General features: G+C 38.2%; 1 pseudogene; it reads left to right on the top strand.

Annotated features, from left to right (window-relative positions):
* LOC142095349 (uncharacterized) overlaps positions 1–15,222 on the top strand; it is a 96,206-nt pseudogene extending 80,984 nt beyond the window's left edge.
* The last annotated feature ends 1,101 nt before the right edge of the window (positions 15,223–16,323 follow it).

The raw sequence follows: 16,323 nt of genomic DNA on the forward strand, positions 1-16,323 counted from the left end.
GAGTTGAATCCAGGAAGGGGTTTAATCTGGTAAGTGGCTAGCAAAGGTTAGTACTCTCAAGTTCAATGTAGGCTATAAGAACTTAGGTTAGCCATAATAAGATGAGTGGTAGCAGGCTTGATGACTTTATACCTCTGATGAAACGGCCAGAGTGCTTAGAAACGCATCAGGTGTTTATTTTCAATTGGTGTTCTTACAGCGGAGGAACTTTTACACCCTGGGGTTGTAGAGCCTGTTCATGATCGTAGAATCATCATTTTCTTTCATCACTGTCCGGAGAACGATCCATGTGAATGTTTGATCATCAGCCTGAGATTAACGATAAGTACTTTATGTCCAAGGACTTTTGTTTCTCCTTATGCCTAAGGAGGATTTGTGCACCAAGGTGTGCCTGTATGAACAGTCCGATCAATTATATGTGATTTTTCACTAAACAGACGGATTCCTAAAATCTACGTGACCTCAGGTTCTGTTGCACTTTACAATTAGGTGCCTTAATGGATTGATTGTTCCGGATTAAGCTTGAATTTTTTGCTTACTATATGTGAATATTGAGCGGTATTTATAGGCTTCAACCTCCTAATATACCATCACTTTACCTGCTGAGAACCACTTCAGTCTATTCTTAATATGCTTTGATTATATAGAGTTGTGCACTCATATTTTCAATATGCTATGAATCTCTAGAAGATGTGTTGACTGTCATGCTAGGTTTGATATATTGAATATCCACTAACGCTCCACTGAATATGTATAGAATATTACTACAATTTGTGAATATTTTTAACTATATTTGATTTTATATATTAAATTACAAATCATTATAAAATAACTATTGGTTTTTCAGTATCTGCACTCTCATCTTCAGTTGTGTTTTTGCAACAACCTAAATGTTCACTGTTATGGGGGTCGAAACAAATCAAACACTTCATCCACAATAGTGGCAGCCCGTGTCGCTAAAGTGCTTAGTTTGTTAAACTATGTGTATAGCCTTTTTTGTGGGTGGGTAGGCCAAAGGACAATTACCTTTTATACTATGGCCTTGGTTTATCATCATCTGTTAAATGTCTACTGATGCCGCTGTCCATCTTACTGCCTCTTCACTTTCCAATCCATAATGTATACAGCTTTTATTTTATAGCCCTTGAGCGGTCTTTCTGGCTTGCACATGGTATAGCTCTTTTGAGTGCAAGTATAGTGTAGTGTAAGTTTATAGTCTTGAATGTCTAATAGCTCTCTGTGTTTATAACAATATGTTTTAAATGTCTATTTCTCTTGGTTTTAATGTTTTTTGTTTACACTTTGCAATGTTTATCGCTCTCTCTGTTTGTGGCTCTTGACTTCTGTAGCTTATGGTTTGCTTTGGTCAAAGTGGATTTTTGGTTGTTTATAGCTCTTTGTGTTGTGTCTGAGTGAGTTTAGGTGGAAAGTTCCTGTGGCGTGGGGGAGTGTTGCTTGCGGTTGCGTGAGTGAAAGATGGATGGTTGTTAGCGCTTATTTGTGAAATTGGTGGCTAGTGGCAGGTTTAATTGTTGTGGATAGGTGGTGCTTGTTAGGTATTCCAGGGTTAATTGGAGGAAAAGGGTGGCAGTGCCGCTATCAACGCTGCCACTATTTAGATTAAATGGTTATGAGGTGTGCATTATGTTGAGGCCTGGATATAGGGTGGATAATGTGCTACTGTGGGTGTGTGAGTTTGCATGTTTATTATTTTAGGTATTGGAAGAGTTTTGGGTGAGAAGGGTGTCTATTTTTAGGGTGGGAGGGGGCTTATATTTTATGGCATTATAGGTTGGGATGGGGGGTGGGGTGGTTGGTGAGTAGGTACTGTGTGGGTTACGTGTGACACTTACACAGTGGAGGTGTCCAGATCAAAGTCTATATTTAGCCAATTTAGTGTGAGGGTTCCTAGTGTATGGATCCACTTGGCTCCTTAGTTTGATGTTATTGTCACAAAGTATCCTCCTCTCCATGGTTTTCTTACATGTTTGATGGCTGTGAATTTAAGTCCCGCTGGTTCCTGGATGTGGTGTATCCCAAAGTGCTGTGATACGCTGTGGTTCTGTACTTCTTTTTTATTTTCCTTATGTGCTGTGGAATTCTTGTTTTGAGATTTCTGATCGTTCTTCCAACATATTTTAGTCTTCATGGGCATTGAAGTAGATGCAGTATTCTTTAGGTGTCACACGTTATTTTCCTTTAATCTTTTGGATCTTGTTGTTGGTGTGTGAGTTGAAGTTTGTTGTTGGTTTTGTGGAGGTGTGTCTTGCTGTTCTACAGGCCAGATATCCATTGAAGTGGTAGAATCCATTCTTTTCTATTTTCAATCCATGTGCTTGGATTTTTCACTTCTTTTTTGGGGATGAAACTAGCTGTGAGCATGTTCTCCATGGTCCTTGCTTTTCTGTATATGATTCTTGACTTTGTTGGTAATGACTCCTTTAATAATTCGTCTTGTAGCAGGATGCACCAGTGTTTTCTTAGGATTTTTTCAAGTTTTCTGTGATGGCTGTTGAACCCTGTGATGAAGAGAGGTTTGTCTATGCTTTATCTTTTCCTGTTTTCTTGTTTTTCTAGAAAAGTAGACTTTCCCTGTTCATGTTTTTTTTTTCAAGTTCCTGTATGAGAAGTGATGATTCGCATTTTCTTTCTTCCAATTTCTGTTTGAGTGCTTCTGCTTGTTCTGTGAATTTAGTTTTGGTTGAACAGTTTCTTCTGATCCTTCTGAATTGTCCGCCTGGGATGTTTTGTAGCCATAGGTTATGGCGGTTGCTGTAATTGCTGCAGTCTTCCGGTTCCATGTACGTCTCTGTGTTTATTGGTGCGTTTTCAACGTAGATGGAGAGGTCTAGTAATACTACCATTTTTTTGCTTGTGTTGGTGGTGAAATGGAGTTTCAAGTCATTGTTGTGGATGTATTCCGTGAAGGACGATTGGTCGTCTTGGTTTCCTCCATATATGAAGAAGATATCATCTATGTATCTGTGTCAGCCTACTAGGTTGATGGTGTGTGGGTTGTTGTTCCAGATTTTCTCATCCTCCTATTTTGTCATGTATAGGTTCACATAACTTGGTGCAAATTTCGTTCTCATCGCAGTCCCATTTGTCTGTTTGTAGTATGTATCTTTGTACCAGAATTAGTTGTGGTTGAGGATGAAGAATATTCATTCTATTATGAATTCTGTTTGTTTGTTCAGTAGGCTTGAGTCTTGTTGTAGATAGTGTCTGTTATGCCCACAGCCTTTTTCATGATCAGTGATTGTGCAGAGGGATGTGACATCACAGGTGACGAGTGTGTGGTCTTCTCTCCATGCTATGTCATTTAGGATTTTGAGGATCTATGAAGTGTCTTATAGTTGGCTTCTCTGTGTGCAAACTAGGGGGTATATTTACTAAACTGCGGGTTTGAAAAAGTCGAGATGTTGCCTATAACAAACAATCAGATAGGGCCTGATTCATTAAGGATCTTAACTTGAGAAACTTCTTATTTCAGTCTCCTGGATAAAACCATGTTACAATGCAAGGGGTGCAAAATAGTATTCTGTTTTGCACATAAGTTAAATAATGACTGTTTTTTCATGTAGCACACAAATATCAACTTTAAATTTCAGTGTACAAATAAGCTATCAAGTAACCCCTAGAGGTTGTAGGACATGCTTTAAGTATTCTGAGAGGTTGCAGATCAGCGAGTCTATTCCTGAGACTATTGGTCTTGGTGTTTTTTCAAGCTGTACTCATTATAACACGCATTGGAATAGCAATATACCTACAGGCAAAAGAGCTATAATACTTTCATGCAAAAGAGCTATACCACATGCAAGCCAGAAAGACAGCACAAGGGCTTTAAACCAAAAGCTGTATACCACTGTACAAGGGAAAGTATATTGCCTAAAATCCACCTGCAAAACGTTTGCACCTACAATCCCACACTTGTACCACCCCATCCACTCCTTCTCTCTGCCACAGAATTACCTGGAAAACAAGAAACAACCAACGATACCACCAAACACCAAAGCCAAAAAGCAAAAGGAAGAAAAAAGGAAGATAGGAGAGCACCTCAAAAACATCCTTGTCTCTTTGCTTGGCCTCAACCCCTTATCTTCCCTCAACCACAAGCACATTAAAGAGATAAAAAAAGACAAAGAATCCAGACCACCACAACCCTCTATCAGGCAACAACACAGTATGGCACAATACTCTGAATTGTGCCACAAAAAATATTTTTGTAAGCAAAAAGTATATAGATTCTCTAGTATATAGACTGAGTTAGACATCATTCTGAACTATATAGTATATTTAGTAGAGGAAAACTGTATGCTATTGCTGTATGACTATTAACAGCAGAATCCAAAAAACAAATAGATTGATTTATTTTAAAATGTTATGTTTTTCTAGTGAAAGTAAACTTGTGTAAGCCAGTAACATCTGAAATGATTTTGAAAAAACTGGATGTTTGCATGTGAGGTTAAGCAGCAACTGCTCACCCCAAAAAATGATATATATGCTAATCTTTTGTATTTTTCAATCATTTTGAAAGGGTCATTCAGTGACATCCATATTTTTAAAAAATGGTATTTTCATGTGAGGTTCAGCAACAGCTGAACACCCCAAACTAATGCTATTTATACTAATATTTTCTATTTTTACAGTTTGTAAAGGGTCTTTCAGTGACATCTATATTTTAAAAAGGGTGTTTGCGTGTAAGGCTTTTTTCTGGGCATTTTCGACATTCAGCGACCCCATGTAGAACATTGGAGCGGCCAACTAAAGCAAGCCCATTAGATGAATTAAACAACCCAAAAAAATTTAGTGTAAGGTGCATGAAAAGAAAACATTGAAACACTACACACACGCTAAATTTGAAACATTACAGAGCATGCATCATGGAGAATGAAGAGGCAGCAACAATCAAATGTCATAAAATGGACAGAGGCATCAGTAGATATTTAGACAAATAGATAACCAATTGTAAAGTGCTACGTAATTTGCTGTTAAAATACTGTATAAATAAATGATGATGATAGATGGAGGTGGACTACATCCATACTACAAAAATTCAAAGACTATGCACACAATACATTTTGAATGTTCAGCTCATACATCATAGACAGTGGATTTACAGTAACAGGCAGAGGTCATTAGATGGACAGTGGTATGAATGAATAGAGTTAGGCATTTATAAAAGTATTTAGACAAAGGTGGCCTGCACCCATACTAAAAAATCCAAGACTACTCACACAATACATTTTTCGATGGGCAGAGTATCCAAGAGCAGAGCTTTCATAGTCTGTTTTACTTAATTGCTCTGTGTCATAATGCTGCCCTTCTCAATCAAACCAGTGGACTTGAGTGTATTTATGTGGAGGTAGGGATGAAGAATAATTCCCCTGGATGAAGCTTCATTCAACCCAGGGGTAACGAGGACTGTCCGAGACTTGCAGCGGAGGTGATCCGCAAGATCCATGTATAAAAATATGGAATGTATATAAATAAAGATTTGTTGTGGCAGGGAAGGAGGACAAGAATCGGGTGTCATCAAAGGAGCGAGATAAGGCATCAGCCCGAAAATTCTTAGAGCCAGGACGATAAGTGAGGATGAGGTTGAACCGACCCAAAAAAGATGCCCAGCGTTCCTGGAGCGGGTTGAGATATTTTGCCTTTTGGAGAAAAATGAGGTTCCTGTGATCGGTATATGTCATCACAGGATGAATGGCTCATTCCAGTAGGTGGCACCACTCTTCTAACGAGGATTTTATTGCCAACAGCTCCTTGTCCCCGATACCATAATTACTTTCACTAGGTGAAAATTTTTGGGAAAATAAATCACATGGCAAATGTGTTCCAGTGGGGGATCTCTGGAAGAGGACTGCTCTGATTCCAATAGAGGAGGTATCTACCTCTAAGAAGAAAGATCCCCATTGGTTGGGTTGAGAGAGTACCGGTGCAGAAGAAAAGGATCTTTATAAGGTATCAAAAGCGGCCATAGCTTCAGAAGACCAAGCCTTGGGATTAGTGGTCTTCTGGATAAGGGCAGTAATGGGTGCAATTATTGAAGAAAAATCATTGATGAACTGTCTGTAATAATTTGTGAACCCCACAAATCTTTGAATAGCCTTCAATCCCTGGAGCAAGCGCCAATTGGTGATAGCAGCCACCTACTCAGGATCCATATGAAGTCCAGCACCGGATACAATATACCCTAAAAAAGGAACTTGGGAAATCTCAAAAATACACTTTTCGAATTTACAAATAAATACATCCTTGGCATGACCTCGATGAGATGGCAAATTGGGAAAAAAATCAGGATCTAATCGAGGTAGACCACCATGGACAGGTAAATAAGATCCCTAAAAATTTCGTTCACAAAAGACTGAATATGGCAGGTGCATTACATAACCCAAGGGGCATGACTAAATACTCAAAGTGTCCCTCTTGAGTGTTGAACGCAGTTTTCCATTAATCTCCAGCCTGAATGCTAATTATAATTATAAGCACCAATGAGGTCTAATTTGGCAAACACTTTAGCTCCACTCAGAATGTCAAAGAGTTCAACTATTAGGGGAAGAGCGTAATGATTCTTAACTGTTCTGTTGTTTAATGGTCGGTAAGATGGGTGCAAAAAGCTGTCCTTTTTTGCGAAAAAGAATCCTGTTCCTGCAGGTGAAGAGGATTTCCGAATGAACCCACGTTAAGATTTTCGGAAATGTACTCCAACATTGCTTGGGTCTCTGGGAGAGAGAGAGGGTAGATCCTACATCTCGAAATATGTTTCCCTGGTAGCAAAACAATAGCACAATCCCAAAGACAATGAGGAGGAAGGGTATCAGTTTTACTAAACACATCCAAAAAGGAAGAATAAGCGATGGGTATAACAGGTTCTGGGGTGAGGATGTGACATGATGTACAAGATGTCCTAGAAAGCACTTCAGCGAAGCATCTCTTGTGGCAGCATGGACCCCAAGAAGTGACTTGAGCATGATCCCAATAAAGCTGGGGGGCATGAGTGAGTAGCCAAGGTAGCCCTAATATGAGAGAATTAATGGACCGAGGCAAAAGCAGGAGTTGAATTAGCACTTGATGCAGGACTCCTATAGACAGCTGAATGGCAGAGGTAATTCTGGTAATAGATCCATTAGAAGCACAATTACCATCCACCATGGCGAGAGAAAACGGCTGTGATAAAGGTAGAATAGGTACGTGGAGTTGCTTGGTGAGAGCGGCAGAGATAAAGTTCACTGTTGCACCAGAGTCCAGAAAAGCAAAAGACTCAAAAGGGCCACTAGGAGCAGCCAAACTGACAGCCATCAGAAAATCAGAATTAGGAGTCTAGTAGGGAGTAGCAGTTTAGCCTCCCTCTTACTGGCTAGATGGAGCTGTTTCCCAGTCTCTTAGGACAATTGCTAAGGAGATGGCCAGACTCTTGGCAGTAAAGGCAGAGATTTAACTTGAAGCATCTCTTATGCTCCTCCGGTGTGAGATGAGAGTGGCCAACCTGCATCGGTCCCTCAGGCGGGAGTGTCGGATTCTGAAATTTTGGTGCCAGGTAAGGTGTCACTCTCTTAGCAGAGGACCTTTCCTAGGTGTGTTCCTTATAACGGAGTTCTACTCTGATACAGAGAGAAATCTACGGGAAGCTCTTGGGAGACAAGCTCGTCTTTAATCTGGTCAGAGAGTCCCTGCTAGGATGTAGCAATGTGGGCCTCATTATTTAATTTAAGTTCAGATGCCAAGGTGCGGAATTGTACCACATATTGTCCCACAGGAAGAGATCCTTGGTGCATGTTAAGCAGACTGGATGCGGCAGACTAAACGCGACCAGGCTTGAAGATCTTTCGAAAGGTCTCAATGAAGGCTGTCGAATTCTGTAAAAGAGGATCCTCGAGCTCCCAATGTGGGGATGCCCAGTCTTGTGCCTGTCCAGTCAACAAGGGAATAACAAAGGCTACTTTAGTGCATTCAGAGGTAAAGGAGATCATTCAGCGAGATAGAATGAAGTAATTGGATGGTCTAGAAATCAAAGGTCAAACCGTGTGGACAGCGTAATACACAAGAGGGATCCGGTGGAGTAGTCAGTCAAACAGAAGTCAGATACCAGGAGAGACTTTGCAGAACAGAGGGAGGATCCAGAAGAGGAGCCAAGAGAAGCTTAGTCAGGAACAGTGGAGTCAAGCAGGAGAAACAGAACCATAAGTGCCTGGAGCTAGGGGACCTAATACTCTGCACCCTAGTGGTGTCAGGGCCTTCTTTATATAGGGGAAGAGGAGGAAATGCTAAGTCGGCGGGGTTGACATCAGCAGTCACCGCCGTGAGTCACATAGCGTCCTGTTGCCTAGCAACAGGACACGCCTGCGCAGAAGACCCCGACGGCCGGCCGGATCTAGCGCGCCTGGTTGCTAGGCAACTTCCGGAGGTAGCGAAGGTGTCCATCCCTGTGTGAATGGGAAGGCACATGGACGGCGCCTGACACACATATGTATTGGATGTATCCTGCAGTTTCCTGTCTGTTAGAGCTGAGTGGACCTAGACCTGTTATTCATCAACAGACGTATCTTCACATCCGCATCTTGTGGAATACAGACATGTGTTTATCCGATGCAAGTACGTTGTTTTAAAAACCCACATTACGTACATTTTGCGTTTGGTAATGAATCAGGCCCTATGTGTATCAGATTCTGTAATTTAAGATATATTTTAATATTGGTGCACAAGTAGAAGATACTATTTATATATGTATCTCTATTGTTATTGTGAATTTTATACCACACAAATACAATAATAATTGTAAAAAGATCTCTAAGTATTGTATGTCATTTAATGTGGTAAAAGAACTGGGATAGTGGTGGCTAAGTAAAAGTGTGAAAAACATGTGGGTAATTAACAAGACTAAGAACAGCATATTTCATTTGTCTTTCAGCAAGTTCATAATAACACATTTAAAAAACCTATCTATTCTTGAACACTTCAGTTTTAAAAAGGTTAAGTTTAAAGTGATCAGAGGATTTCCAAGATTAGATTGCAGAAAGACATCCAGTAATGTGGGCTAACAGATGGAGAGAGAATAAATACATTTGTGTATAATCATATAGATTATGCTTAAATCCAAAAGGCGCATATTAGTTTTTCAGAATTGATATAGAGTATGAAACACTGAAGTAGCAATTTGATAAGTAGTATAAGAAAGGAGAGGACAGTGTCCTGAAGACCTAGAGAATGTAACAGTTGTATAATAAGTGAGTGGTCAACAGTGTGAAGAGCAGCATCTCCAGGAGAATTAGAAGCGAGTAGTGTCCTTTAGATTTAGCAATGGTGTCCTTTAAATATCGCAGTGATTAAATAACTCACCACTTTAGTCTATGTAGTCTCTATGGATTATTTGGAATGAAAGCTCAAATGAAGAGAGTCAATGGATTGTGTGAGGAAAGAAAGCATGTATAGGCAAGTCTTATGGAGCTTGGAGGGACATGAGAGTTGAGAGATGAGAATAAATGAATAGGGATGATATTCACATGATTGAATAATAAGGGAAAGATACAAGTGGAGAGAGAGGTTACAGATTTTAACTAAGGCTGGGATGAGCAGATTAAACATTTATCAACTGCATAGGGTATAGGATTAAATAGACAGTAGAGTATGACAAGAAGAAGATCAAGTGCCTGATTCATTAGTGATCTTATCTGCCATATTTTGTGGATCTTACGAAAATCATCTCTGTGCATGCACAGAAAAGGGAGATAAGAAGGAAAATAATTTGCGTAAGTTAAGAATTTCTTACGTTAGGATGAAAATCCTTCTTAACTAGTCTTAAGAAGTTCTCCGACCACTTAAGAAAAAAGGGTTGGGAAAGGGAGGGGAATGGGTGGAAATTGGGCGGAAATTGTACTGACTTAAGAAGAGTAGGCGTTTACCTCCGGATCCGTTGGATGGATAAGAAGAAATGCTTAAAGTTTTTCGTAACTTCTTGCTTAAACTTAATGAAGCTCGGGGTCATGTTTAAGTCCAAAAAAGCTATAGCAGCAGGACTGAATAACACCACTAAACTGTTCAAAAAGCATTGTTCGTTTAAAACACTCACAACTAAATATGCACAACATACATCTTAAGACACTTCACTCAGAATTTTTTTTTTTTTTATTAATGTCAAACATTAAACAACGTTTTATTTTTTTTAAAAAACAACCATGGTGGATGATGCACAGTTGTAATATATTGCAATGTGACGTGGTTGATGTGTTATATCTAATAGTTAGCCTATAATGTTTTTGATATTTTTAAAAACGGCTAATAATATGCTAGTATAAATGAAAAGCTGAACCGTTAAATTTATATAGATAAATTGTGCGAACATAAACCATGCGCACTCTTCCATAAGGGACCCATAGGAATTCCACACATACATGGGGAGGATATTTAAACTCCACAGAGGTAAGGCCACCACTCAGGATTCATACTCATGCCCCACTGTAGAAAGGTGGATTGGTTAACCACTATGCCAACATGCAAGTGGAAACAATACGTGCATGATATAGACTAGAACAAAATATGAACAATACACCATTGCATGAAAGTCAAGTGCTACTGGCAAGCTAAAGTTTTATTGTGAAAAAATAGCAATTGCACATAGCAGCAGCGCCAAATAAGCCACCACACTAAGCTGTTGTAAAAACAATGTTTACTTAAAAAACCCATAAAATAAAAAAATATGCACAACATACACCTGCATACACTTCTCTTTATTAATGTCTATAATTATACAATGAAATATTTTAGCCCTAAATCCTTGTTAGATACACAGTTTAAATAATTTACTATGTATATTCATTGATGTATAATATAATATAATATAATAATAATAATTGGACTATAATTTGTTTGTATTTTTTTGCCTTTTTTTGCCACTTGGGTGTTTTTTGCGTTTATCTGTGCATATGTTCTATATATCTGTCTTTGGATTCACTTTATTTGAAACAACTGCTTGTCTGTGTTGTAACTCCACACAAATTTCAACATGCAATATAGGCATATTCCACAAAATTGGTCAGGAATCAAACTCCTGACTCCACTGATGAAATGTGAATTGTCTAACTACTAAGGCAATGTGCAGATTGAACATTATACATTATATAGACTTTAATGATAAGCACCATGTTTGAAAGCCCTATTAGGTAAAAATAAATGTGAGTTCATAAACCATAAACCAAGCTTATAGTGCTCCTAAAAAACATACAACACAGACACTCCTGCCAACATGAAGGTTTAAGGATAACAATAAAGAGTTACAAACACATTCTCTTGTTCTCCAACATGAAAAATGTTTCATCTTTAATTTTGAATTGTAAATAAATGTGGATGCGAATTCAACGGCTAATAATTAGCAATCAAAAATATACATGCACGATACAAAACTCTGTATACAGAGCAAAAACATAGTAGCGTACTCTTCTATAAGTGACACATTGGAGTAAAACCACATAAACATGGGGATATACTAAGTCCACACAGATGCAGGCATGACTCTGGATTTGAACTCATTACCCCACTGTTGGCAGCTGGTTTGCCTAACCACTAAACAAACATAACACAGACAATAGTGGCAACCTAAAGTGTTAATGAGCATAATTAAATGAACAATTGCACACACATTCTCAGTAACAGACATGAAGGATCAGGTTTTGTTCTATAAAAATTAAAATAAGAAAGTCTATGCAAATGCATCTCAGAATAATTCACAATCAGAAATAAACGCAAACATATTAATCAGTATAACACTAAACAACAGATTTCCGTCAACAGCATTGCATAGACCCAGCATTAGATCTCTTCATCTGATACCACAGTGGGCCATACACCTGCATATACTTGGTCTCATTATTATCAACTAAATATAAAAGACTGCCTCATGTACACTTGAAGTTGGTTAGGACTCTATAGTGGAGTTTACTGATGTGGCTTTGTATAGTGGACTTTTATTTGTATTGAGCGTTATATTTTAGCTTACTCTTTTATAGACACTTTAAAAGTTTGTGTTTGTAAGATATTTTCTGCTCAACAATAACAGTGCATCTCTATTTTCATGTGTAATCTGAATTTTAATGTGTGTGTTGTTTGCATTATAAATTTTAACCCAATTTTTTTTGGGTGGGATGTGTGTTGTAAAGCCTTTCAATCTAATATCTATTAAGATGATTCTTATGTGTTTTTGCACTTCCCCATGTTGCATGCTTATCCAACAGATCCCTAGCCCTTCTGAAACTGTGGAGGCAGGTCACTTCAGGTTCCAGACTGATTTGCAAGGTAAAATCTTTTTCTAATATGGTTTTTATGGTTTATACACTTTTAAAATTCTCTAACATCCTAAAAATAAAATTGTTGTTTGGTGATGAAAGTAAAGGCCTGTTTCATTTTTCTAAACATATACAAATGCATGCACCACACCGTTTTGACTTAAACAAATGTTTACCTTTGAAATTTACAATTTAGTAACCAGGCTGTAAGGGCTGCCTCTTCCCCTGCTGAGATTATCAGATGTGAGTTTTATAGCCATAGCACTTATAAAAATAATGATAAAGCTTCATTGTTAGAGTTTAGGTTAAAATAGACCAAACAAAAGGCTTTCATGCACTACCGGGGTTTAACTGGGACATATCTGCCTCACCTAAAAAATATTCAGTAATCAAGCATAGTCTGTGTTAATCGTTTATCTAACTCCCTATGTGACTGTTCTTTTTCACCCAGGTAAAGTACATAAAGTAAGTGTTGTCTGTATTTTTTATTTTAAGGCACTGATTTGTCAATGTGTTCTAATGTAGATACCTTACTATATCTTTCATTTTGAGGATAAGTGAGAAACAGACATTATTTTAGTAGCTAGCTAAATGTTTGTAATTTATTCCAACAGTTCTTATAATCCAGCTGTCAGCTGGAGCACAAAGAAAATGCGGTAAGGATCATTTCATGGAGGAGGATCAAGACATTGGCTTTTCAAGCATGTAAGTATCTATAGTTAACAATGTTAGTCCTTTTAGGTTATTGGGGGACCTGCGTTACAGTTAAGGCATCTGAAATTTTAGATTTTACAGCTTGAAAGTACAGGTATGTACAAAGTACACACAGTCAAGTAATATTTTGTTTCAAAATGGCCTAAGGTTGATCTCTTTCTGTAATATTTTAAGCAGATAAAGAAGAACCATTATGGGTTCCAGCATGACCTGTCTTGCAACACCTATAACCAATGGGACCAAACCAACATGCATGTGTTTGTATTTTTAGTTTGTTTATATTTGGTGTTTCATTTGATTACTGAAATTGTGTTTATAAATAAATATTAGTATTTTTGTTTTGCAATACTCATTCTCCTGTAACTCTCTGCTGCCTTGGACACTGTTGACCACCCTCTTCTCCTACACATCCTTCACTCCATTGTCCATCTAGACACAATTCTCTCCTGGGTCATTTCCTACCTCTCTAACCGCTCCTGTAGTGTACGTACCTCTGGCACATTCTCCCTTCCACTCTCACTCTCTATGGAGGTTTGACAAGGCTCCTTTTGTTCCTAAATGTTGTACTTTAATACTGTACATCTCTTGTCTTGGGGTACTAATTTGGTCATTTGGCTTCCACTACCGCCTCTATGCCGAGGACACCCAAATGTACATTGGTTTCCCTGACCTATTTCTTTCAGTTGAAAACCACTGTCTTTCTGCATTTGCCCCACTGATGTCACAGTGATAGCTAAAGCAAATCATGTTCTATACGGAGCTCATTATTGTCCCTCATGCCAGAGTCACTAACTGGCCTCCAATCGCACTCACTGTCAATAACACCACTATACCCTTTGTGTTGCCTAAAATTTAATTTCTCAGTAAGTTTCTGAGGAGGACCAGATTCATGAGGCAAATTAGGGCCCAATAAATGTGTTACTTTGAACCTTATCAAAACCAAATCACCAAGTTAAGTTTTAAATTACAGACACATATTATAAACCATAAGTAAATTACTGTCTCATTTTTCTGGTAGTTACCTCCAAATTTTACACTTTATTTCTACACTTACATTTACAACTCAGCTTGGACAAAAACTACCACACCTATAAATCTAGTGTCTGCAATTGTGAATAATGGAGTACAATTCCCACAACTCTTGGAGGAGCTCAGGGAATAGATCAGGAGACATGAGTTCTCTATTAAATCTTTAGTAATCGCAAAAAATCTAGAATACAAATACCCGTTTAATTTTTAGTATGACTTTCAAAGTTGATTGAGGACATGCTCTGACCCAAATATAAATCTGTCTCCAGATTACAAATGTAACTCCCCCTCCAATGCAACATGCTTTTGGGCCTGGTTTTTTTTTAAGTTTTAGTTTGGGTTAACATTTTATTTACTTATGAAGGCCCAATCTCCAGACCGATAAGGCAATTTTGGGATTACAAACTCATGACTCCAGTGTTGTGAGGCAGAACTGCTGACCAGTAAGGCAACATGGTAATGTTCTAATCTAAGTGTGGCAGATAAGGTATATAGCACATTTTTTTGCATGTGATTTTTGGGGACAATGCTCACAGTTGCCCTAAGCTGATTTAAGCATATTACCAGTCCTTGCCCAAATACCTGCTGTAATATGTCTCCATAATTTGTCACTATTTAGATTATATAATTTTTTATCTGGACAAATAAAATATTATTGTCGTACTTATTGTTTACCATTAAAATGACAGTTGAATGTCCCCATGTCATCTAAGCCAAATCCAAGATTGGTTACAGCCCATCTGAAAGTGGGCTGTAACCAATCTTTAAACACACTCAATTATCTCTGTTTGAAAATGCATGTTACACTATGTCCGATCACATTATTATATGACTACATGTAGATAACTGTGAAACAGGGAGAACATTTATAAACAAACTAATGTGTTATACTTATTCCAACAGGCCATCAGAGACTTGAACAACATGATGCCAGGGAGGAGCCTGAGAAAAAGGAGGCGGAGGAGGTGCCCAGGAAGGAGCCTGTGGAGGAAGTGGAGGAGACGGCCAGGGTTGAGGAGGAGGATGTGGAGGAGGAGGCCCATGTGGAGGCTTTTGTGGAATGTAAGTATTTTTCTAAAACAAACTGATATTTTTGTTGTTGTGGGTAGGACCATTGTTGTCATCATCATAAAGCATTGTTTTCCCACATGCCATTTGCCCTATAGATAGCTATCCATTTCACAGGTTTGGACCATGATGGACCTAATAATTCTTTTTTTATGAATAAAATAACCCCCCTCCCTGCCAGTCACCAGCTATATGGCACCAAGAAGTATTAGTCCTCTGGCTACTAATGTGTTTAGCATCACATTCACCTTTGCAGACAGTTTAAAGTTGCGTCACACTTCACACCTCTGCTTTTTCCGTCAAACTATACACCAAGAAATGAATTATGTATGAGAAATAAACTAAGCATGCTAATTGTGTTATTTTTCCTTGTTTTTAACCGCTCGAGAAGACACCAGAAATGTGGATGCAAACCCACCATCAGTGGGTTCACTAATGGACAAACTTGCCAAATACTGAAAAAAATATAAAATTTCAAAACCTACTAAAAAAAACTATTTCATTGTATGAGAAATGTTATGGTTCTGTTTAAAAATGTTACATTTTTACATTCTGTTGTTGACTAATGTTTGCATTATTTATATTTGTATATATATTTCCCAACAAAAAATTTGCGTTTACCTCAAAGGAGCCTGTCCCCTCAAAATCAATCCACCACCCTCTGAGTCTTAGGCCATTCATAGTAATAGATGTCAGCATGCACATAATAATGTAAATGTGTCCTGTGGACCAGAAACATTTTTGAAAGTAAAACATTGTAATAAATAAAAAATGCACATTGGCATAACAAAGTTGCACTTGAGGGGATGTAAATTTAAAATATGAGGACAGATTTCTATTGGGGTAGAGCATGTAGTAGATCAACTTTGAATGTCAGAGTTAAAATCAAGCTATCAAGTGATTGTGTGTTTCATGAATCAATTCCCATTTTTTACTTATGTGCTAAATACTACGCCTTGCTAATTAAAACACATCTGCTGGTTTGGCACAGTTCCTCTTGTGTTCTTTTCCTTAATGAATGAGGGCCCACAAACTGCACACAGATGCTAAGGCCATGCTTGGTATTCAAACTCATAACACCAATGTTGTGAGACAGAATTGCTAACCACTAAGGTAACTTGCTGATCTTAACTCCCATATATTTTTAATAATAATGAAGTTTGTGAGGAGGGTAGCAGGTATCCCCAAACCTTCACATTCTACCCTTCCTATAAGTGCAATGAATGAGGCT

This window comes from Mixophyes fleayi, chromosome 6 (assembly GCF_038048845.1).
Source record: "Mixophyes fleayi isolate aMixFle1 chromosome 6, aMixFle1.hap1, whole genome shotgun sequence".
Lineage (NCBI taxonomy): Eukaryota > Metazoa > Chordata > Amphibia > Anura > Limnodynastidae > Mixophyes > Mixophyes fleayi.